At 48.0% G+C, this 23,775-nt stretch overlaps 1 long non-coding RNA gene across 1 annotated transcript; it reads left to right on the top strand.

Annotated features, from left to right (window-relative positions):
* Window positions 1-10,373: 10,373 nt before the first annotated feature.
* Window positions 10,374-13,756, top strand: LOC119959405. Its single transcript, XR_005459194.1, has 3 exons — window positions 10,374-10,647; window positions 13,052-13,142; window positions 13,303-13,756. It is a non-coding gene; the product is annotated as an uncharacterized LOC119959405 (long non-coding RNA).
* The last annotated feature ends 10,019 nt before the right edge of the window (window positions 13,757-23,775 follow it).

The following is a 23,775-nucleotide window of genomic DNA, read 5'->3' as shown; positions in this document are numbered from 1 at the left end:
TTGTAAACTCCTTTTACAGGATATTTATTGGGAAGGATTTGCAGATGGGAAACTCAAACCAATACATCACAGCAAGACCTGACACAGGCACTCAGTTAATGAGGATCTGAATATCACGGACCTCGGAATCTAGAAAAATACATTTATTGCCTTGCTGTCCGTGGGAAAAGCTTTCAAACTCGTGTGACTGGAAAAACACAGAGGCACACACACATCAGAGTGAGAATGTTTCAGTAAACTGACTGTTGAAAGAGTTTTTACCACTTCCACCTGAAAATAATATTGCACCAGTGACAGTGTGGAGAAATATTAAATATGTTCTGTGTATGGACATTGTGTTAACTAGGCTCCGGCTGTATGGAGAAACCGTGGAAATGTGAGGAGTGTGGGAAAGGATTCAATTAGCCATCCCATCTGGAAATCCATCGACACAGCCATACTGGGCCCAGCACCATAGAGAAACTTTGGAAATGTGAGGATTGTGGGAAAGGATTCTATTACCTATCCCTGCTGAGAAACCATTGACGCATTCACACTGGGGAGAAGCCGTTCACATGCTCAGCGTGTGGGAAGGGGTTTACTCAATTAGCAGGCCTTGCAATACACCAGCGATTTCACACCAGGGAGAGGCCATTCATCTGCTTGGAGTGTGGGAAGGGATTCACAAATTCATTCCACTTGCTAACACACCAGCTTACTCACACTGAGGAGAAGCCATTCAACTGTACTCACTGTGGAAATAAGTTCAGGTCTTCAGCCAATCTCACCGCACACCAGCGAGTTCACACTGGGGAGAAGCCGTACACCTGCTCCGTGTGTGGGGAGGAATTTGCTCAGTTGTCCAGCCTCCAGTACCACCAGGGAGTTCACAATCAGGAGAGGCAATTCAGCTGCACTTCGTGTGGAAAGAATTTCACGTCTTCATCCAATCTCATTGAACACCAGTGAGGTCACACCGGGGAGAGGCCTTTATCTGCTCTGTGTGTGGGAAGGGATTCACAAAGTCCACCAACTTGGTGATACAAGCGAATTCACACTGGGGAGAGACCGTTCACCTGCTCTGTGTGGGGGAAGGGATTCACTGAGGCACCTAAAGAGCATCGCCATCAGCAAGTTCACAAGTGACTTCAGGGATTGGATTCTGTTACTTTTGCTGCTGCTAATCACCCCCAGGATTGATCGTCTGACAATATCTGGTTTGATTCTGCTGATATTAACAATCCCTGGAGTTTAATATTCTGGAGATGTCACTGATTTTCGGAGCTGCTGTGTCCCTTTTTAAAAGCACCACCTGTGATTTCTCTCCCTAATTCAAGAACTGACAACAGGAATTTGTTTACAATAAAATTATTAACTTTGACTTCAATCCTAAACTGAGTTTAAGTGCAAAATCTCCAGCAGGGTAGCATGGTGGTTAGCATAAATGCTTCTCAGCTCCAGGGTCCCAGGTTCGATTCCCGGCTGGGTCACTGTCTGTGTGGAGTCTGCACGTCCTCCCCCTGTGTGCGTGGGTTTCCTCCGGGTGCTCCGGTTTCCTCCCACAGTCCAAAGATGTGCGGGTTAGGTGGATTGGCCATGCTAAATTGCCCGTAGTGTCCTAAAAGTAGGGGGGCGGGGTTTGTTGGGTTACGGGTATAGGGTGGATACGTGGGTTTGAGTAGGATGATCATGGCTCGGCACAACATTGAGGGCCGAAGGGCCTGTTCTGTGCTGTACTGTTCTATGTTCTATGTTCTAATTGAGTGTGTGAAAGGTTCCACTGATTAACATCTCCAATGAGAAAGTGTTGGTTGATCCTGCTGACTATTCTCACTGACTTGTGCATTCTTCGGTGACGCCTCCATGATGAAATTAAACGGTAACTATTTTGCAGAAACATCAGTAAAAGCTGAAGCCAAAGTCTACCTCATGCAGAAGATAAACCCAACAGCTGGAACACTGCATCACTCGAAAGTCACCAAGAGAGTTGTGTAAAATACAGGGAGATGGTGTATAAATAAACACTGGGTCAGCCGACATCAGGAAATCCAAACTGCCTGTGACAGTGAATATGTGCCTGCTGTGCATAATGGGATCAAGAGGCTGCTTGGTCTGACCATCAACAAAGATATTGACAAATGGTGAGTTTCTCACCAACAGAAGTAACCAGATGTCCCGCTGGGTTGAACACGTCTGTGTGCTGTATCCCTGTGAGACGGACATCTCCCAGTCTCTGTTTGAGTCTCCTGCAGCTTCCTGTCATGTTTCAGTTAGACAAAGAATCCTCGCCATGAGTTTGAAAAAACCATTGATCGCTGAACAAGCAGAGACACCCGGCAAGGATGGAATTCCAGCTGAACTGTGCAAACACGGAAAGTCCCATCTACTGTCACACCTTCATGATGTCTTTCTGTTTAGGGATGCAAGACTGGTTCACAGAACATGTGTTGTGCAATAACCATAGCAATCTGCAAAAGGAAACGTGACAGAGAAGACCACAACAACTCCAGGAACATCTCACTCCTTAAAGTCACTGTGAAGGCCTTCACTCGGGTCATAGTTACAAAATCTTCACCGTCCTGCAGACTGAGTTTATCCAGAAGCACAGTGCGGTTTCTGCACTGACAGATCTACAGTGAACATGATCTTCTCCACACACCAGCTACAAGACAAGTGAACAATTGGAATTTAATCTAAAATGCTGCCCGTTCCTGTGCTGGGAAAAGTGAAATGTTTTAATTACAGAGTGAAAGTAAACCTTTCAGTGTGAATCACAATTTACTGGTACAATTGGAAAAGGCACCAAAATGTTTGATTCCCTGAAGATAAACTTCAGCCTTAAAGTTATATTTCGGAACTCACAAGCTGTGGGAAGCTTCACTCTCTTTTACACTTGTTGGGCTAAGAAGGTTGAAGTTTACCCCAAAGGCTAATTTTTATTTTCCTTCAGTTAATTCCAGTCATTTGGAAAGGTGCCTGAAGCAGAATGAAAAGAAAAACAATTGGGCAAAACTAAAAAAACAAAAACCTAAAAGAACTGGCGCTAAAAGTTGAAAATGGTTCACCTTTGATCTGAAAAGTCATTTAAAGTTGACACAGTTGACAATGTTTGCTTATCCCGTTTGGAAACAGAAGTTAACCCTTTCCACTAACGGCATGGGGATAACTCAGAACATAGAACAGTACAGCACAGAACAGGCCCTTCGGCCCTCGATGTTGTGCCGAGCAATGATCACCCTACTCAAACCCACATAGCCACCCTATACCCGTAACCCAACAACTCACCCCCTTAACCTTACTATTAGGACACTACGGGCAATTTAACATGGCCAATCCACCTAACCCGCACATCTTTGGACTGTGGGAGGAAACCGGAGCACCCGGAGGAAACCCACGCACACACGGGGAGGACGTGCAGACTCCACACAGACAGTGACCCAGCCAGGAATCGAACCTGGGACCCTGGAGCTGTGAAGCATTTATGCTAACCACCATGCTACCGTGCTGCCCCTAACTTGAACTAAGACTTTTGTCTTCTAAAGATTTGACTTCATCCCATTTGTTACCTTTCAAGACAAAGTGTTTGAGAACAGGAGATATGGGAGTTATCTCCAAACTGATCACAAATACTTCTGTTTCTGATGGAAAAACACCAGATTATGTGAATATTGAATTGGAAAGGAAAGTTTCTCCGGGGCTCAGAATGGTAATTAATGTAATGTTTCACTGAGAATAAAGGAGAGAAATCACAGCAGCAAATGGGAATGACTCAGCCTGAGTATAGGTGCTGGAATCTGTCAATCTCTGAGGGGAGATGGTGGTGTTGTGGTAATGTCACTGGGTCAGTAATCCACAGTAATGAGGCTGACTCCTAACTGCCTCTGAAATGGGCCGAGCGATGGTCACGTTCCCTGAAAGAATGAATTTAAAAACATAATAATCTTTATTTTCACAAGTAGGCTTACATTAACATTGCAATGAAGTTACCGTGAAAAGCCCCTAGTCACCGCATTCCGGCGCCTGTTCGGGTACACAGAGGGAGAATTCAGAATGTCGAAATAACCTACCAGCACGTCTTTTGGGACAAAGTGCAAACGTCACAGACAACCACCCAAAACTGGAATTGAACCTGTGGCGCTTTGAGGCAGCAGTGCTAACCCCTCTGCCACCATGCCATTCTCATTGAAACTTACAGAATACTGAGAGGCCTGGATAGAGTGGACGTGGAGAGGATGTTTCCAACAGTAGGATAAACTAGAACCCGAGGGCACAGCCTCCAACTAAAGGGACAAACCTTTCAAACTGAGATGAGGAGGAATTTCTTCAGCCAGAGGGTGGTGAATATTCTCACTCTCTCTTTCTCACTCTCTCTCTTTCTCACTGGAGCTGACTTGATGGGCTGAATGGCCTAATTCTGCTCCTATATCTTATGGTCATTTTGTGGCTCATTGCTTGCTAGGATCTGTGTTTATCCTTTACCCAGCTGCAGGTTTACATATGGGTCCTCAGATCCTCCCCACCCTCTCACATTTATCTTGTTTCAGGTTCTGTGCTCGAGACAAGTCCTTGGCAGAGAAAACAGGCCGACACTGTCCTGTGTTTGTCAACCCAGGAAGCTTTCTTCAAGAGTGAGAGAGAGGGAGCTATTCCAAACAGAGGCAATGCATTAAAAATGTTATAAGGTTCTTGGACAAGGACATCTTACAGATCTCCCAACCTGGAGAAGGGAATATCCCTATTGACTTCACACAGCTGATTTCTGACTAACCCAGCTATTTCTAAGCTGTGAGCTTGTTTTCCTAATTTCTTGATTATAAACTGTAGATAACAAACTAAACTCACCAGAATGATCACAATCAGCAACACAAACCCTTGAGCTGTCATCACAAATACATGTCAAACATTTCCAGTAAAATGTAATAACCATCGACTCAGATTCATCCTCCCCACCTGCAGAACATCCCTCACAATTTCAAATTATTGACATGCCACAAATACAACATAAAATGTGTTGTAAATATCAATTGAACAAAAGTCCAGGCACAGAGTTTAAAAAATTCTCCAGCTCTTCTGAATCTACATTCTAGATTTGTCAGCACAGTAGCACAGTGGGTAGCACGGTAGCTTCACAGCTCCAGGGTCCCAGATTCAATTCCCGTCTTGGGTCACGAGGAGACTGTCACTTCCAGCCCCGGATATCACCATCCTCCTGATCCGGGATCAGTAATCCATTCCGGGGTGGCTGTCACTTCCAGCCCCGGATATCACCATCCCCCTGATCCGAGATCAGTAATCCATTCCGAGGTGGCTGTCACTTCCAGCCGCGGAGATCAGCATCCAAACCAGCAGGAACTATTATTCTCTCCAGTAACTTCTGAATTCTGCTGCTTAATTTAAAGGTACATGTCCATTAATCCTACTTGATTTAAAGATACATGTCCATTAATCCTACTTGATTTAAAGATACATGTCCATTAATCCTGCTTGACGTAAAGATACATGTCCATTAATCCTGCTTGACGTAAAGATACGTGTCCATTAATCCTGCTTGATTTAAAGATACATGTCCATTAATCATACATGGATCAAAAATAATAACGACAAAATAAAAGATAGTGAAAATAAGGGGATAAACAGGAAGGAGCCTTACAACTGTTAGTACAACTGTTTAGGGCAGGACGGTAGCATGGTGGTTAGCATAAATGCTTCACAGCTCCAGGGTCCCAGGTTCGATTCCCGGCTGGGTCACTGTCTGTGCGGAGTCTGCACGTCCTCCCCGTGTGTGCGTGGGTTTCCTCCGGGTGCTCCGGTTTCCTCCCACAGTCCAAAGATGTGCGGGTTAGGTGGATTGGCCATGCTAAATTGCCCGTAGTGTCCTAATAGTAAGGTTAAGGGGGGGGAGTTGTTGGGTTGCAGGTATAGGGTGGATACGTGGGTTTGAGTAGGGTGATCATTGCTCGGCACAACATCGAGGGCCGAAGGGCCTGTTCTGTGCTGTACTGTTCTATGTTCTATGTTATGGTTCACATGTATTTTCTGCCGATTTAGCTGGTGTAGCATATCTGTTGTTTTTCATAAACTCTTCAAAATGACCCCCCTTTTTGGGTAAACTCTGACTCCCGGACTAAGATCTGAAGTTTCCAGCATTCATCATTAATCTTGTTGCCTCTAAACACAGTTGTAAAGGAGCCTTCTGTCTGTATCTAGGAGCTCTGAACCATGGAAGAGAGCGACTGTGGCGCGTTTCTTACACACCTCAGGGTTAACCCACACATTCAGTCCTGGATCTGATTGACAGCAGCAAAAATATCCGAATCCAATTCCTGCAGACACTCATCAAGTCGCTGGTGTTTCAGTCAGTGAATCCATTCCCACACTTGGGGCAGGTGAACGATCTCTCTCCAGCGTGAACTCGCTGGTGTATCATCAGCCCACTGCTGCTTTTAAAGCTCTGCTCACAGGCAAAATATTTAAAAGGTTTTATATCACATTGAATTTGTTGGTGTTTCAGCAGGTTGTATGACTGAGTGAAGCCCTTCCCACACACAGAGCAGGTGAACGGTCTCTCCCCAGTGTGAATTCGCTGATGCATCACGAGACCATTGCTGCTTCTAAAGCTCTGCTCACAGTCAAAACATTTAAAAGGTTTTAGATCAGAGTGAATTTGTTGGTGTTTCAGTAGGTGATATGACTGAATGAATCCCTTCCCGCACACAGAGCAGGTAAACGGTCTCTCTCCAGTGTGAATTCGCTGATGTACAGTAAGTTCAGATGATCGCCTGAAGCCAGTCCCGCAGTGAGAACACCTGAATGGTCTCTCGTCAGTGTGAACACGTTGATGACAGGTCACTTCCCCGGAAGTTTTAAAGCACTTCCCACAGTCTGGACATTTAAAAGGTCTTTTATCAGTGTGAACTCGCTGGTGTTTCTGCAGGTTTGATGTAGCAGTGAATCCCTTTCCACACAAGGAGCAGATGAATGGCTTCTCCTCACTGTGAATGTGTTGGTGTCTCAACAGATACTTTTTGCTTTTAAATCTCTTCTCACATTCAGAACATTTGAAAGGTGTCTGTTCTGTGTGAACATACTGGTGTGTCAGCAGGCTGGATGACTGAGTGAATCCCTTCCCACAGGTGGAGCAGGTGAACGGCCTCTCCCCAGTGTGACTGCGTCGATGCATTTCCAGTTCAGAAGGGTAACTGAATCGCTTCCAACAGTCCCCACATTTCCACGGTTTCTCCATGGTGCCGGTGTCCTTGTGTCTCTCCAGGTTGAATGACAAGTTGAACTCTTGTCCAGACACACAACACATGGACGGTTTCTCCCCACTGTGAATGATGTGATGGTTTTTCTGTCTATGTAACTGGTTAAAGCTCTTTCCACGGTCAGTTCATGGAACATTCACATACTGTGTATGTGCATCTCTGTGCTTTTCCAATCACACGGATGTTTAAAATCTTTTCCCACAAACTGAACAGACAAACATTACTCCTTCCACATTCAAAGACTGTGATATTCAGGTTCGAAAGAACTGAGTGACTGTCAGATCTTGATATTTGGTTTGAGTTTTCCGTCGGCCAATCTTCCACTTCTAACCCCCTGTAAGGAGTCTACAAAAGCCATCACTGTGAGTCCAGGATAGAAATTCTGAACAGACAATTCCTGTTTCTCTGGAACAATTTTTCCTCTCTTGTTCCCCCAAAGCTGTAAATCCCCGTCCCACACACTCTCCCTTCTCCCTTCTCCCTTCTCCCTCCTCCCTCCTCCCTCCTCCCTCCTCCCTCCTCCCTGGGCTGAAATCCAAATGCAAACCCATCTCACCATCTGCACCATTTCTTTCCTCCACTCCCAGTTTACTACCTCCCTCTCCTCTGCCTGGGTTCAGTTCTCCAGCTCGTGTCTGCAGACTGACAATCAAACCAATGGGTCTTATTGGGGGGTTTGGGGCCTCCACTCACCCGCCTGAGTCCAGCTTCATACCTGCACTGCGCATGCTCCAGCTCACAATGGCTGGGGAGTGATTGACGGCAGGTGCCGACCAATAGGAAGACGGTAGTTCGGGTGTTGATTTTCTACGGCAACCTTGGGAAAGGAAGACGTGTCTTTTGTCCTTGCAGCGGAGCGCTGCGACGGCCATGTTGGTAAGGGATGAGAGAGTGGGCGGATCTTCCTGCCGGGTGACAGGCCCCGGGGCAACCGGTGACCGCCACCATCTTGGGAATGTCACTCGGGTCTTTTGTTGAGCAGAGTGATGGAACGGCCATTTTGGTATGGGAAGAGAAAGTAGGCGGGGTTTCCGCTCCGGTAACCGCTCCCGGGTCACCCGGCGACCAACGCCATCTTGGGAATGGAGGTCGGGTCTTTTGTTCCTGGCGCGGAGCGTTGGGACGGCCATGTTTGTATAGTTAGAAGGGGTGGGTGGGGCTTCCTCCTGACGGATGTTTGGGTCACCTGGCGGCCGTCGCCATCTTGTGGCGGGAATTTCTATCCGGGTCTTTAGTGAAGGACAATGAGCTGGAGCTGAGGTTGCAAAGTGTTCAGAGAAAGGTCTGAAATCAGAATTACAGTCAGATATCTGTAAGAACCACAAAGTTCACATTCATTATGTTTGTAAAATGAAACCACAATGCTGCAAACTCTCAGTTCTGAAGAAGAATCAGATTGCATTGGAAATGTTAACTTTCTCTCTTCACAGAAGCTGCCAAACCGGCTGAGAATTTTCACAACTTTCTGTTTTCACTTCACATTTCCACAACTTTCTGTTTTCACTTCACTTTACTCAAATTATTATTATGGTTTAGAAATTGTGTTGCATTACCAGTTCAGAGTAAAATAATTGTCACCATTTAAATGTCCAAATCAGTGATATTTATTTGTCTAACTGAGACTGGGCTGTTCAGGTGCAATGTCAGAAGTCACCACAAAATATAGTGAAATCTGCAATTCTGTTCAGATTCAGTCAACAGAAACTATAAAAACTGAGATTGCTAGAAGTTTGTGAGACAAGAGTATTAATGGTTATAGAATCAAGGGAGATGGATGGATAGAACAAACAGATCAGACATCTGCAAACTGGAGCTTAATGTCTGAGGTTGAACTGATTCTGGTTTTGTTTTGAAGGTGGTGTCGGTTTCCTGTCCTGTCGATTATCTCCACACCCGTGGGTAATTTGTTGGAGGTGAGATAATCTTTATTTGTGTGACAAGTAGGCTGGCATTAACACTGCAGTGATTAACTATGATTAACACAAACTGATTTGACTTGATTTTTATTCAGAATTTAATTTTTTATAACAAAGTTGGAGTTTATACATCATAATAATAATAAAGTCTTTATTATTGTCACAGGGGATGGTTTAGCACACTGGGCTAAATCACTGGCTTTTAAAGCAGACCAAGGCAGGCCAGCAGCACGGTTCAATTCCCGTACCAGCCTTCCCGAACAGGCGCCGGAATGTGGCGACTCGGGGCTTTTCACAGTAAGCTTATACAGTATTAACACTGCAATGAAGTTACTGTGAAAATCCCCTATCCTGTCGATTATCTCCACACCCGTGGGTAAGTTGCTGGAGGTGAGATCATAGTCTTTGTTACATTGCAGTGAAGTTACTGTGAAAATCCCCGATTCACCACACTCCAGCGCCTGTTCGGGTAAATTGAGGGAAAATTCAGAATGTCCAATTCACTTAACAATTCACAATTAACAAGTCTTTCGGAACTTGTGGGAAACCCATGCAGACACGGGGAGAACATGCAGACTCCGCACAGACAGTGATCCAAGTGGGAATCAAACCCAGGTCCCTGGTGCTGTGAAGCAACAGTGCTAACCACTGTGCTACCATGAAGGGGAAGAGGGCTGGTATAGTGACACAGCCGCGGCTGATCCTAGTCTTCACTGAGATAGCACCTGGGTGTTTCCATTGATGAGGAACATGGCTTGTGTGTCATCGTGGTGCAGGCGGAGGATGGTGGCCAAGTTCTGAGGACGGCCAAATTTGAAGAACATACTGAATTAAACATCAGTTTGACAGTGAAGTGTTTTTGTGAGGTCAGAAAAGACCTGTGATTCGTGATGTTCCTTGTATTTTGCTTGGGTTTGTGACGTAGTGTAGATTAGCACACTTGGCTAAATCGCTGGCTTTGAAAGCAGACCAAGCCAGGCCAGCAGCACGGTTCGATTCCCGTAACAGCCTCCCCGAACAGGCGCCGGAATGTGGCGACTAGGGGCTTTTCACAGTAACTTCATTGAAGTCTACTCGTGACAATAAGCGATTTTCATTTCATTTCATTTCATTTCATGTCGTTGGTGCCTCGTGAATGGAGAAAACCTAACTGTGACTCTGGAAGGAGCTCTTTAGCCACTAAGAGGAGATCATTGAGGAGGATCCTGGCAATGATCGTCTCTGTGGCAGACAGCAGGGAGTCGCCTGTGTAATTACCACAATCTGACTTGTATCTTCTTGAATATAGTCTCAGTGTCTCTGAGATCCCCGGCATGCATCCTTCTTCCCAGATGAGGAAAATGAGATTATAGAATCAAGGGAGATGGATGGATTTAACAGACTGGAGCTTGATGTCTGAGGTTGAACTGAATCTGGTTTTGTTTTGAAGGTGGTGTCGGTTTCCTGTCCTGTCGATTATCTCCACATCCGTGGGTAGTTTGCTGGAGGTGAGACAGTGTCACAAGTAGACTAACATTAAGTAGCCTTGCAGGCTCCAAGGGCCAAAAGGCCTCCTCCTGCTGCTATCTTCTATGTAGCAATGCAATAAAGTTACTGTGAAAATTCCTGAGTTGCCACACTCCAGCGCCTCTAAATTGAGCGAAAATTCAGAATGTCCAATTCACCTAATAAGTCACCTCACATCTTTAGGGACTTGTGGGAGCACCACACAGACACGGGGAGAATGTACAGACTCCGCACAGACAGTGACCCAAGTGGGAATCGAACCCAGGTCCCTGGTGCTGTGAAGCAACAGAGCTAATCAATGTGCTACCGTGACAGGGAAGAGGGTTGCTGCAGTGACACAGCCTTGTCTGATCCCAGTCTTCACTGAGATAGGGTCTGGGGTGTTTCCATTGATGAGGTTCATGGCTTGTGTGTCATCGTGGTGGAGGATGGTGGCCAAGTTCTGAGGACAGCCAAATTTGAGGAACATACAGAATAAAATATTACTTTGACAGTGTGAAGTGTTATTGTGAAGTCAGAAAAGATCTGTAAGGGGTGGCATGTGGTACACTGGTTAGTAGTGGGACTGCGGCGCTGAGAACCCAGGTTCGAATCCTGGCCCTGGGTCACTGTCCATATGGAGTTTTCACATTCTCCCCATGTCTGCGTGGGTTTCACCCCCACAACCCAAAGATGTGCAGGTTCGGTGGATTGGCCAGGCTAAATTACCCTTTAATTGAAAAAAAATAATAATTGGGTATTCGCAATTTATTTAAAAAAAAGAAAAGACTGTGATTAGTGCTGATCCTTGCATTTTGCTTGGGTTTGTCACGTAGTGTAGAATGTCTCGCGAAGGGAGAAAACCAAACTGTGACTCTTTGCCACTGAGCGGAGATCATTGAGGACGATCCTGGCAATGATCGTCTCTGTGGCAGACAGCAGGGAGTCCCCTTGTGTAATTACCACAATCTGACTTGACTTGTCTGACTTCAATATAGTCACAGTGTCTCTGAGATCCCCCGGCATGCATTCTTCTTCCCAGATGAGGAATATGAGATTGTGTAATTATGCCAGAATTTCAGCAGGGATTCATTCTGCTCCAGAGGCCATGTTGTTTTTCAGCTGTTGAATGGCTTTTTCACTCTGCTCCAGATGTACCATGGGGACTAAGCCGGACAGGATACTGGGGAATGGACTTGAGGTCGTTAAAGACAGAGTCTCGGTGGAGGGGATCTTCAGAATGTTCCCTCCAGTGAGCACTGACTGACTCTCTGTCCTTGATGAGTTCCTCTCCACACTTTGCTCTCAGTGGGCTGGGCCATTGACTGCTTAGGCCATCAATTGTGTTGGCAGCGCTGATGAAACCATGCATGCCATTGCTTTCCATGAGCTGTTGGCTATCCCTTACTCTTTCTACCTTCTAAAGGCTTTAGAAACTTGAAAAACCTGGAGCAGGCATCTCAAAAGCACTGGAGCGGGACTTCCAGCAGTGCCTTCACAAGATGCTCCAAATCCAGGGGCAAGGAGGGCGATCCAACAGAGGAGAGGGAAAGAGAAAACTGGGAGTGGAGGAAAGAAAGTCGGGGGCAGAGGTTAATGTAGTCACCATCACTAAGGAGAAGGTGCTGGGGAAGCTGAAAGGCCTGAAGGTGGATAAATCGCCCAGAGCGGATGGACGACACCCCAGGGTACCGAAGGAGATAACTGCGGAGGTTGTGGAGCCATAGGTGGTGATCCTTCAGGGATCGCTGGAGTCAAGGGGCTCACAGAGAACAGGGAAATGGCTAATGTAACACTCCAGTTTAAGAAGGGAAGGAGGTAGAAGATGGGAAATTATAGACCGATTAGTCTGACTTTGGTTGTTGATAAGAGTTTAGAGTTCATTATTAAGGATAAGATTATGGAGTTCTTGGAAGTGCATGGCAAAATAATACTGAGTCAGCATGGCTTCGTCAAGGGGAGGTCATGCCTAGCAAATCTGTTAGAATTCTTTGAGGAGGTAAAAGGGAAGTTAGACAAAGGAGAGCCAGTGGATGTGATCCATTTGGGTTTCCAGAAGGCCTTTGACAAGGTGCCGCATAGGAGACTTAGATAAATTAAGAGCCCATGCTGTTAAGTGTAAGATGCTGGCATGGATCGAGGATTGGCTGACTGGCAGAAGGCAGAGAGTGGGGATAAAGGGGTCTTCTTCAGGATGGCAGCTGGTGACTAGTGATGTGCATCGGGGTTCGGTTCTGGGACCTGTATTCTTGTGCTCAACTTTCGCTAAGAATAAAGATATTAATCCTTTCTGAATTACTATATCCTATAACCTCTTAACTAGTTGGCCACTCTAAGGTCTTCTATTTCTTAGACTCCCTTGCTGATACCAGGTGGGAACGAATCTATTTCAAACTCTTTTTCAAGTTATTATAGGATGCCAACTCTACAAGGAAGAATTTTAACTCACTTACCACTCAATGTCCCTTAAGGGTGTGGAGTTGTTGAGAATGTATAGGTGAGTGTTTTGGGTAAAAAGCTATTTCGGGTTCCGATTTAAAATAAACCACTGTTTCAGGTTTAGATTTGAAATAAACCACTATTTCAGGTTTAGAGTTAAAATACAACTGTTTTTATTTGGCTTTACAAAATCCTAACAAATTCCTTCGTATTTAAAGATCTCTTTTAGCTGTTCAGACTCCAAGAGCTCTCGTTAATCATTCTTCTTCTGCCTTGATAGCTGGTGGCTGTTCTTATTCTTCGGCCTTCCAGCTTCTTCTGTTCCCCACGGACCGATGAGCTGACTCGAATCAGATCTGAGAATAAACTCGAACCGAATGCTCTAAGGTTGTCACTTCTCTGAGTTCTGATTTTGCCACTGGCGATTCGAGGCTTTATACTCTTAAATTTGCCTCTCCAGCACATTTCAACCACAAAGCATTGTCTCATAATTTCCCTTATAGATATGTCACATTTCAATAAAACCTCGCTGTCCTGCACCTGGATCAAGGCTGCGATATATTTTAAAACCACTCGTCTCCTTTTTCCCAAAATATACCCGTCCTGTTCAAGATTGCCACATTTGCAAAACCCCATTTGTTCCCTCTTTCTCAGAAACTAATTTACAGCAATATCCTGTCCACTTGAAATACTAGCAGCTTTCTAACACATCTGTTCCCGTACGTGCTGGCCTCAGAATCTTGTAGCACCTTCAACTTGCCATGTTTCCTTTGCCACTCGGTCCCTTTATTCTCAACGCTGCTATTTCTTTCAGAAATCGTTACACTTCCCAAAACAACCAACAGCGATATCCTGTCTGTCTCAAACACTCATGGTTTTCTTAATGATCCTTTCTTATGCCTGTTGTTTTTCTCAAACGTTTGACCTCTTTGCTTGCTAGCTTCAAGCTTTTTTTTAAAAGCGCTCTGATACTCACTCTTGTTTGTTTCTTTATCTATTTTCTATAAGTTTCTTTTACTCTATATTTTTGTATGCTTTTATTCTGTTTATTTTGTTCCAAACTACATCTTCTTTTCCATTTTCATTTACACGTTTGATTTAATATATCTGAGAATTTTTTTTAATTTTTTTTAAAATAATTTTTATTGAATTTTTCAAAATACAAACATTTTAACCCCCCCTACATTCACATTTAAATTATACCAAAACAAAGTCAAACCCCCCTACTTAACAAGAAAAATAAAAAAAAGTCTCCCCCCCCCCCCCCCCCCCCCCCCCCCGCCGGCGAACCGACAGTCAGACCAACTTATCATTTCTAGCAGCGTCCTCGGGCAGGCCTTGCCCGTGCCACCACCGCTACCGTACTTCCTTCGTCTTTGTCCCCCCTCCTCCCCCCTCCCTCCCGCCCTCCCCTCCCTTCCCGGGTTGCTGCTGTCACGACCTTAGTTTCTATCTCTGATCTAAGAGGTCCAGGAAGGGTTGCCATCGCCTGGAAAACCCCTGCACCGACCCTCTCAGGGCGAATTTAATCCTTTCCAATTGGATGAAGTTTGCCATGTCGTTTAACCAGGTGTTAACACTCGGAGGCCTTTCGTCCCTCCACTGAATCAGGATCCTCCTCCGAGCCACCAAGGACGCAAAGGCTAATATTCCAGCCTCCCTCGCCTCCTGTACCCCCGGTTCCACCCCAACCCCGAAGATCGCAAGTCCCCATCCTGGCTTGACCCTGGACCCCACCACTCTCGACACCGTCCCTGCCACCCCCTTCCAGAACTCCTCCAGTGCCGGACATGCCCAAAACATATGTGCATGATTCGCAGGGCTTCCCGAACATCTAATACACCTGTCTTCACCCCCGAAAAACCGACTCATCCTTGTCCCCGTCATGTGGGCTCTATGCAGTACCTTAAATTGAATGAGACTTAGTCTCGCACATGACGACGACGAGTTAACCCTCTCCAGGGCGTCTGCCCATGTCCCGTCCTCTATCTGTTCCCCCAGCTCTAACTCCCACTTATCTTTCAGCTCCTCTACTGGTACCTCCTCCACCTCCTGCATAATCTTATAGATGTCCGAGATCTTCCCCTCCCCGACCCAGACCCCTGATAGCACCCTATCACTCACCCCCCTGTCGGGGAGCGCGGGGAACCCCGCTACCTGTCGTCTGGCAAATGCCTTCACTTGGAGGTACCTGAACGTGTTCCCCGGGGGGAGCCCAAATTTCTCCTCCAGCTCTCCCAGGCTCGCAAACCTCCCCTCTATAAACAGGTCCCTCAGTTGTCTAATACCCGCCCTCTGCCAGCTCTGGAATCCCCCTCCTGTGTTTCCCGGCGCAAATCTGTGGTTCCCTCTTAGTGGTGCCCCTATCAGACCTCCCACTTCCCCCCTGTGTCGCCTCCACTGCCCCCAGATCTTGAGGGTGGCCGCCACCACCGGGCTCGTGGTATACCTCGTGGGAGGGAGCGGCCATGGTGCCGTTACCAGTGCCCCTAAGCTTATGTTGCCGCAGGACGCCCTCTCCATGCGCTTCCAGGCTGCCCCCTCCCCTTCCATCATCCACTTTCGTACCATCGATGTATTTGCCGCCCAGTAATATCCTGAAAGGTTGGGTAATGCCAGCCCTCCACTATCCCTACTCCGCTCCAAAAAGACCCTTCTAACTCTCGGGGTGCCATGTGCCCACACATACCCCATGATACTACTCGTTACCTTCTTGAAAAAGGCCCTGGGGAGGAAGATGGGCAGACACTGGAACAAAAACAAGAACCTCGGGAGGACCGTCATTTTAACTGACTGCACCCTCCCTGCCAGCGACAGCGGCACCATGTCCCACCTCTTAAACTCCTCCTCCATCTGTTCCACCAGTCTGGAAAAGTTCAACTTGTGGAGGGTCCCCCAGTTCTTTGCCACCTGCACCCCCAAATACCTAAAACTTTTAACTGCTCTTTTGAAGGGGAGCCTCCCAATTCCCTCCCCTTGGTCTCCCGGGTGTATTACAAAGACCTCACTTTTCCCCAGATTTAATTTATATCCCGAAAAGTCCCCGAACTCCGCTAGTATCCCCATTACCTCCGGCATTCCCCCCTCCGGGTCTGCCACATACAACAACAAATCATCCGCATAGAGCGAGACCCGATGTTCCTCCCCTCCCCTTGTCAGTCCTCTCCACCCCCCTGAACCCCTCAGTGCCATCGCCAACGGCTCAATCGCTAATGCAAAGAGTAAGGGAGATAGGGGACATCCCTGCCTAGTACCTCGATGGAGCCCAAAATATTCTGACCTCCTCCCGTTTGTTACCACACTTGCCGTCGGAGCTGAATAGAGCAGTTTTACCCACTTGATAAATCCCTCCCCAAACCCAAACCTTTCCAACGTCTCCCACAAGTATTCCCACTCCACCCTGTCAAATGCCTTCTCCGCGTCCAGCGCTACCACTATCTCCGCCTCCCCTTCCACTGCTGGCATCATAATCACATTTAACAATCTCCGGACATTTGTGTTAAGTTGGCGTCCCTTCACGAACCCCGTCTGGTCTTCATGGACTACCCCTGGCACACAGTCCTCTATCCTGGTTGCCAGGACCTTTGCTAACAGCTTGGCGTCAACATTCAGGAGGGAGATGGGCCTGTAGGACCCGCACTGGACCGGGTCCTTGTCCCGCTTCAAAATCAAGGAGATCAGGGCCTGCGACATTGTTGGGGGCAGAACCCCCCCCCTCGCGCGCCTCATTGAAGGCTCGCACCAGCACTGGACCCACCAAGTCCACAAATTTCCTGTAAAACTCCACCGGGAACCCATCCGGCCCCGGCGCCTTCCCCGCCTGCATCCGGCCTATCCCTTTAATTAGCTCCTGCAGCTCTATCGGCGCCCCCAACCCTTCCACCAGCTCCTCCTGTACCTTTGGGAACCCCAATTTGTCGAGAAAGTTCTTCATTCCCCCTCTCCTCTTCGGCGGTTCAGACCTATACAATTCCCTATATAAGTCCCTAAAGACCCTATTCACCTCTTGCCCCTTCTGCACTACGTCCCCACCCCTCTCTCTCACTCCCCCAATCTCTCTGGCTGCATCTCGCTTACGAAGCTGGTGTGCCAGCATCCTGCTCGCCTTTTCCCCGTACTCATACGCCACACCCTGCGCCCTTCTCCACTGCATTTCCGCCTTCCTAGTGGTCAGTAGGTCGAACCTGGCCTGCAAGCTACGCCGCTCCCTTAATAGCCCCTCCTCTGGCGCCGCCGCATATTTCCTATCTACTTCTAGGAGCTCCCCCACCAGCCTCTCCCTTTCCTGCCTCTCCTTCCTCTCTCTGTGTGCCCTTATGGAGATCAGCTCTCCTCTAATCACTGCTTTCAAGGCCTCCCAGACCGTCCCCACCTGCACCTCACCTGTGTCATTCGTACCCAGATAGTTCTCAATGCCCGTTCTCACCCTTCTGCACACCTCTTCGTCCGCCAACAGCCCTACATCCAGGCGCCACAACGGGCGTTGGTCCCGCGCCTCCCCCATGTCCACGTCCACCCAATGTGGTGCATGGTCCGATATCGCAATGGCCGAGTACTCCGTGTCCTGCACTCTCGGTATCAGCCCCCTGTTCAATACGAAAAAATCGATCCTAGAGTACACTCTGTGGACGTGGGAGAAAAAAGAATACTCCCTCGCCCTAGGCCTACCAAATCTCCATGGGTCTACCCCTCCCATCTGCTCCATGAACCCCCTTAACACCTCTGCCGCTGCCGGCCTCCTATTCGTCCTGGAACTCGATCTATCCAGCCCAGGGTCTAACACCGTATTAAAGTCCCCTCCCATGATCAGGCCCCCTGCCTCCAGTCCCGGGATGAGGCCCAGCAGGCGCCTCATAAAACCCGCGTCGTCCCAGTTCGGGGCATACACATTTACCAGTACCACATTCTCTCCCTGCAGCCTACCCCTCACCATCACGTACCTGCCCTCCTTGTCTGCCACCACCTCTGCCGCCACAAACGACACCCTCTTTCCCACCAAAATCGCCACCCCCCGGTTCTTGATATCCAAGCCTGAGTGGAACACCTGTCCCACCCACCCCCTTCTCAGGCGGACCTGATCTGCTACCCTCAAATGAGTCTCCTGCAGCATTGCTACATCAGCCTTCAGTCCCTTCAGGTGTGAGAAGACCCTTGATCTTTTGACCGGCCCATTCAGCCCCCTTACGTTCCACGTGATCAATCGGGTCGCAGAGCGACCCGTCCCTACTCCCTGTCGATTAGCCATGTCTTGTCCCTTGCTCGCCCCGGGTCATCCCTTCTTTTCTGACCCGCTTCCCATAGCGATGGCCCCCCCCACCCCCCCGGCTCTCCCCTTCTCGTCCCTGGTCTTTCCAGCAGCAACCCGGTGTCCCCCCCCCAGCCCCCCCCCCCCTTTCCCCCCCCCCCCCCCCCTGGCTAGGACCCCTCCTAGCCGCGATGTACCCCACATCGTACTCCCGAGAGTCAGCTGGTCTCCGCTGACCCGGCTGCTCCTGCCACCTTCCGACTCCTCCCGGTTCACCCCATCTGCGCCCGTGAAAGATCCCCTTAAAACCCCCGAGAAAGACCCGCATAATCAACCCGCTCCCCCCCGTCCCGTCTCCCCAACTTAACGATATAAATACAAATACCCAATGGCAACTAAATACATAAATACTTAACTACATACTTAAATAACAAAATAATTAACTAACTATCAACTAACAGTGTGCCCACCCATCACCCTCCATCAAACAGTATAAATAACCGCAGATAACCATAACCCGAAAAGAAAAAAAGAACAAAAAACCCCCCCAAGCACCCAAAGAAAAAAGGTAAGAGGGGTAAATAACTAAGGGAAATTGGAAACGGGAAGAAACACCCCATAAGAAGCCAACGACCCACAATAGAGATTTCAACAGTACAAATATACAGAAACACCCAACAACTCGAAACCCTCAAAATATTCAGAAAAGTCAACCGTTCGAGAAAAAACACCCCAAACACTCCACGAAACTGTTACCCAGTTCCGACCTGGCCTGAAAAAGAAAAGGGCCACTTGCACAATCCAGAGTCCCCCGGCGGCTACGACCGCCGGTGCTCCCAGGTTTTAGTTCGTGTCCAACTTTTCCTCTTGTACAAAGGTCCAGGCCTCCTCTGGGGACTCGAAATAATGATGTTGGTCCTTGTAGGTGACCCACAAGCGCGCCGGTTGCAACATTCCAAATTTGATCTTTTTCGCGTGTAGCACCGCCTTTGTCCGGTTGTACCGGGCCCGCCGCTTTGCCACCTCCGCACTCCAGTCCTGGTACACCCTTACCGTCGAGTTCTGCCACTTGCTGCTTTTCTCCCTTTTAGCCCACCTCAGGACTTTCTCTCGATCACTTAGCCGCTGGAACCGCACCAGCACCGCCCTCGGGGGCTCGTTTGCCCTAGGCCTCCTGGCCATGACCCGGTATGCCTCTTCCAATTCCAGGGGCGCCGGACCGGCCCCTTCCCCCATCAGGGAGCTCAACATCTCCGCCACATATCCCGGGAGATCCGACCCCTCCAGGCCTTCTTCCAGGCCCAGGATCCTCAAATTTTTCCTCCTCATCCGAGTGTCCAGCTCCTCGAAGCGGCTCTGCCACTTCATGTGGAGTGCCTCGTGCACCTCCACCTTTGCCCCGATGACTGTGGCCTCCTCCTCCCTCGCGGCCATCTCCTGCTGCAGATCTTTAATCGACGCCTCTTGGATCGCCTGGGCTCCCACCAACCTGGTGGCCGTCGCGTTCATGGACTCTAAGAGTTCCACTTTCATCTCCGTGAAAAAACGGAGGAGAGCGGCCTGCTGCTCCTCCGCCCATTTCTTCCACTCCTCCGGTGCACCGCCGGCCGCCATTTTGATTTTCTTCCCCCGCTTTTTTTGGGGAGCTGCTGCCGTTTTTCTTGCCGCTCCACTCCGGGTACCGACCATAAAATCGGTCTAGTTCTCCTCAGGGGACCTTCCCCCACCGGGATTCGTTTTTTCAGCGCCGTTGGGGCCCTCCAATTGGCCCAAAAACACCTTTGTTGCAGGAGCTTCCAAATGTGCGGCTTAGCTAGTCATAGCCGCAACCGGAAGTCCAAAGTGCTCTCCCATAAAGAAATCTAACACTTGGCCCGGTTCATTACCCAGTACCAAATCTAATGTGGCCCCGCCTCTTGTCAGTCTATCCACATATCGTGTGAGGAAACCCTCCTGCACACACTGGATGAAAACAGCCCCATCCAAACTATTTGAATTATAGTGGTTCCGATCAATATTTGGAAAGTTAAAGTCACCCATGACAACTACGCTGTGACTACCGCACCTATCCAAAATCTGCATTGCAATCTCTTCCTCCACCTCTCTGTTACTGTTTGGGGGCCTATAGAAAACTCCAAACAAAGTGACCGCTCCTTTCCTATTTCTAACTTCAGCCCAAACTATAGCAAGGGATTCATATCTCGCCTGTGCTGGAAATTCATCGGCGCAGTCACACTGGGGAAAGACCATTCACCTGCTCCAAGTGTGGGAAGAGGTTCACTCGACTAACTCACCTCACGACAGACCAATTTGTTCACTCTGACACCGGACCTTTTAAATGTTCTGACTGTGAGAAAAGCTTTAAAAAAGCAAATCTGCTGATCCACCAGCGGGTTCACACCGGGGAGAGGCCGTATCCCTGCTCTGAATGTGGGAAGGGATTCATTCAGTTATCCAGCTTTCTGTTACACCAGCGAGTTTACACTGGGGAGAAACCAGTTGCCTGCCCCAAGTGTGGGACGACATTCACGCAGTTACGCAAACTGTTGGATCACAGCGAGTTCACACTGGGGAGAGACCATTCACTTGTTCTGTGTGTGGGAAGGGATTCACTCAGTTATCAATCCCAATGAGACACCGGCGTGTTCACACTGGGGCGAGACCATTCACCTGCCTGGTGAATAATCATAGAACATAGAACGATACAGCGCAGTACAGGCCCTTCGGCCCTCGATGTTGCACCGACATGGAAAAAAAAAACTAACCCCCCCCCCCACCCCAACCCAAGACTGGAAACTCCCGCCCAAGGTAAAGGACCTTTAATGGGGTAGCACAGTTGCACAGTGATTAGCACAGTTGCTTCACAGCGCTAGGGTCCCAGGTTTGGGTCACTGTCTGTGCGAAGTCTGCACGTTCTCCCCATGTCTGCGTGGGTTTCCTCCGGATGCTCCGGCTTCCCCCCACAAATCCAGAAAGACATGGTATTAGGTAATTTGGACATTCTGTCATGTGAGAGTACTTTAAGAACTGGGTGTTTATCAGAAAGCTGTAGTGCATGTATCTTTAAGAACTTGATGTTCATCAAATAGCTGTAGTAAATGTACCTTTAAGAACTGGATGTTTATCAAAATGCTCTAGTGCATGTACCTTCAAGAAATGGGTGTCTATCAAATAGCTGCAGTGATATCAGAGTGTGGGTGAAGCTGGGCTGTCTGTCTTCCCTGCAGCTATTTGATAAACACCCATTTCTTAAAGGTACACCCACTACAGCTATTTGATAAACACCCAGTTCTTAAAGGTACTCTCACATGACAATTCTGAATTCTCCCTCTGTGGACCTGAACATGCTCCGGAATGTGCTGACTAGGGGCTTTTAACTGTAACTTCATTGCAGTGTTAATGTAAGACTACTTATGACAATAAAGATTAGGATTAGCACGAGGGGACATAGCCTTAAATTGAGGGGTAATAGATATAGGACAGAGGTCAGAGGTGGGTTTTTTACGCAAAGAGTGGTGAGGCCGTGGAATGCCCTACCTGCAACAGTAGTGAACTCGCCAACATTGAGGGCATTTAAAAGTTTATTGGATAAGCATATGGATGATAAGGGCATAGTGTAGGTTAGATGGCCTTTAGTTTTTTTTTTCCATGTCGGTGCAACATCGAGGGCCGAAGGGCCTGTACTGCGCTGTATCGTTCTATGTTCTATGATTATAAAAAAAAATGTTCCAGCAAATTTCCATCCCACCCAGGATGATTCCCACGGCTGGAAATACGATCCTAACAAATGGGGTGAAGCCAAATCTTTAAAAGTCAAAGTCTTTCTTTCAAATTGTTGCCGTGCTGTCAGGGGAAAAGGTTAACTTCTTTGCTTGTTTACAAAAGGGAAGAGGAAACATTCACAAAGCTTCCCACAGCTTGTGAACTCCGAAACATAACTTCAAGGCTGAAGTTTATCTTCAGAGATTGAAACGATTGGTGCCTTTTCTAATTGTCCCAGTAAATTGTGATTCACACTGAAAGGTCTACTTTCACTCAGTAATTAGAACATTTCACTTTCTCAGCACAAACACTTTAGATCAAATCCCAATTGTTCACTTCCCTTGTAGCTGGTGTGTGGAGAAGATCATGTTCACTGTAGATCTGTCAGCACAGAAACCGCACTGTGCTTCTGGATAAATTCAGTCTGCAAGTAGATGAATCTTTTAAACATCACCCAAGTGAAGGTCTTCCCCTGACTCTAAGCAGTGAGATGTCCCTGTAGTTGATGCTGTCTCCTCTGTCACTGCTGTTTTTATTGCATCACACATGTTCCATGGACCAGTCTCACAGCCCAAAAGGGGAGGGCAGGAAGGTGTGACAGTCGATGGGACTTTCTGTGTGTGAGCAGTTCAGCTGGAATTCCATCCTTGCCAGGCACCTTTCTGCTTGCTCAGCAATCAATGGCCTTTTCCAGCTCAAATTATGAGGGTTCCTTGTCCAACTCGACCATGACAGGAATCTGGAGGAGAGTCAAACAGAGACTGGGAGATGCCCGTCTCACAGGGGTACAGCTCACTGTTGTGGTCAACCCAGCTCCTCCTCACTCTCTCACCATGACTGACACTGAGCATGCTCAGAGCACACACCCACACTGCACCTGCGCACTGGCCTCGTACACTCACTGATAGGGGACGTTCTGCAGCGCGGGGGATTCTGGGTAACACAACCGCCATAGAGCAATTAGTAAACAGGAAGATTCTATTTCCCAGTCAGCAAAGCAGAAGATCCACAGTTAGCAAGATGCTGGGCATGAAGCACAATGAGAGGTTTGGATACTTTATTTAATACAGAAGCACATTATTCTGATAAGATATCACTTAGACATGGGCAGCAAGCAGGCTGATCTACAGTATGTACAGTATTTACAACACCTGTGACACGGTAAATCATCTCATCAAACCAGTGATAAGTTTGTTTACTGTTCATAATTGTGACTGGGTCACACTCAGGATTCATGCAAAATACAACTCCCCAGGTTTTTGGACCCACTCCCTCCAGACCTGTTTTTGCTCCAAGGGTCTTGACATCTGCCTTAGTCTTTATCCAGCCATGGATGTTCAGCTCACACTGCCCAACAACCAGCCTCTCCTGCACTGGGGCACAGGGTTTCCATCACCAAAAATCTGTCCTGGTCCACACACATCGATGCTACCACCAAGAAAGCACAACAGCGCCTATACTTCCTCAGGAAACTGAGGAAACATGGCATGTCCACACTGATTCTTCCCAACTTTTCCAGATGCACCATAGAAAGCATCCTATCTGGCTGCATCACAGCCTGGTATGGCAACTGCTCGGCCCAAGACCGCAACAAATTTCAGAGAGTAATGAACACAGCCCAGTCCATCACACAAACCTGCCTGCCATCCATTGACTCTATCCACACCTCAAGCTGCCTGGGGAA

The sequence above is a fragment of the Scyliorhinus canicula genome, unplaced genomic scaffold, assembly GCF_902713615.1.
Source record: "Scyliorhinus canicula unplaced genomic scaffold, sScyCan1.1, whole genome shotgun sequence".
Classification (NCBI taxonomy): Eukaryota; Metazoa; Chordata; class Chondrichthyes; order Carcharhiniformes; family Scyliorhinidae; genus Scyliorhinus; species Scyliorhinus canicula.
Note: the sequence above shows the minus strand (reverse complement) of the source record. Positions and strands in the feature narration are given on the sequence as shown.